This window comes from Trachymyrmex cornetzi, unplaced genomic scaffold (assembly GCF_001594075.2).
Source record: "Trachymyrmex cornetzi isolate Tcor2-1 unplaced genomic scaffold, Tcor1.1 scaffold555, whole genome shotgun sequence".
Taxonomy (NCBI): domain Eukaryota; kingdom Metazoa; phylum Arthropoda; class Insecta; order Hymenoptera; family Formicidae; genus Trachymyrmex; species Trachymyrmex cornetzi.
The window spans coordinates 67650-68768 of NW_017299867.1; the positions used below are offsets into that span (position 1 = coordinate 67650).

Genomic DNA, 1119 nt, shown 5'->3' on the forward strand with positions numbered 1-1119 from the left:
CCTAGACACCCATTTCCTCGACAGCGAACACCTAGACACCCATTTCCTCGACCTAGTCCACTTTCTCGACGACAAACATCCAGACACTTAATTCCTCGACGGCGAACACCGAGACGCTTATAGATCTTCATCAACGATAATCTCGATATTTCATTTTAATTATAATTATTATTTTATTTTAATTCAACTATTAATTTTAATTTCAATTAATTAATTTTAATTATTTTAACACGTCACATCGTATATGTGACAATGTTGCCATCGCTGATTATCACAGCCGTCATGTGTGGTTGATCACGTTCGAATGTGCAATGCTGTCATCGCTAGTTTAAGTCAAAAGCCCTCTAGTGTCGAAAAAATGAGACGTACATTTTTCCTGGTCGACGACAATAATGACGATAATAATAATAACGACGACGTATCTTCAGTGAAAAAGTAGCAGTTCGGCACTTTGCGTCGCGATATCTCCGCTCGTAAGGCACGTAGAAAAATGAAAGCACTTTTATCATACAATTCGTGTGGTGGCTATCGATTGAGCATACATAGAACGCGATCGGTTCAACCGTTATATGAAATCTGATGATCTCGATCTGCCGGAACTCTTCGGTTCGCGTAAAGGAGGCACGGCAGTGTCGCTACGCTTTGGCTTAGCGCCGAGACACTACCAGTGTCTCCAGATAAAGCTCTATCTTACTTGATATTTTAAATAAATTAACTAAAAGTGGTTTTCTGGAAATCTTTTTAAATTTAGCCATAGCGTTACAGATCTTATTAACTGTGCCAATGTCTGTGGCAACTACAGAGGCATCTTTCTGAAAATTAAAAATAATAAAGAATTATCTGAGAAATACAATGACGCAGACGCAATCATGCAGTTTAACTATGATATTAACTGAAAAAAAAATTGGTTTTGATTATGTAATATTAGTCTTGACAGTCCTACAAATTGAAGACGTAATCAGAATATTTTCAAAAATTAAAGCTAGAAAATGTAATAGTATGTTGCATTAAGCGTCAAATATATTATTACAAAAGAAAATATTAAATTTATTGTATTCGTATTCCTGTGTTATGCAAATTGGTGGAAATTCCTTTTTTTTTTAGTTGTTGGTTCGTTGC

The 1119-nt window shown here is 35.7% G+C and overlaps 1 protein-coding gene across 4 annotated transcripts in view; it reads right to left on the minus strand.

The window, feature by feature from the left end:
• Positions 1–1119, minus strand: part of LOC108765833 (NADP-dependent malic enzyme) — a 91032-nt gene that overhangs the window by 44372 nt on the left and 45541 nt on the right. The window lies entirely within an intron of this gene.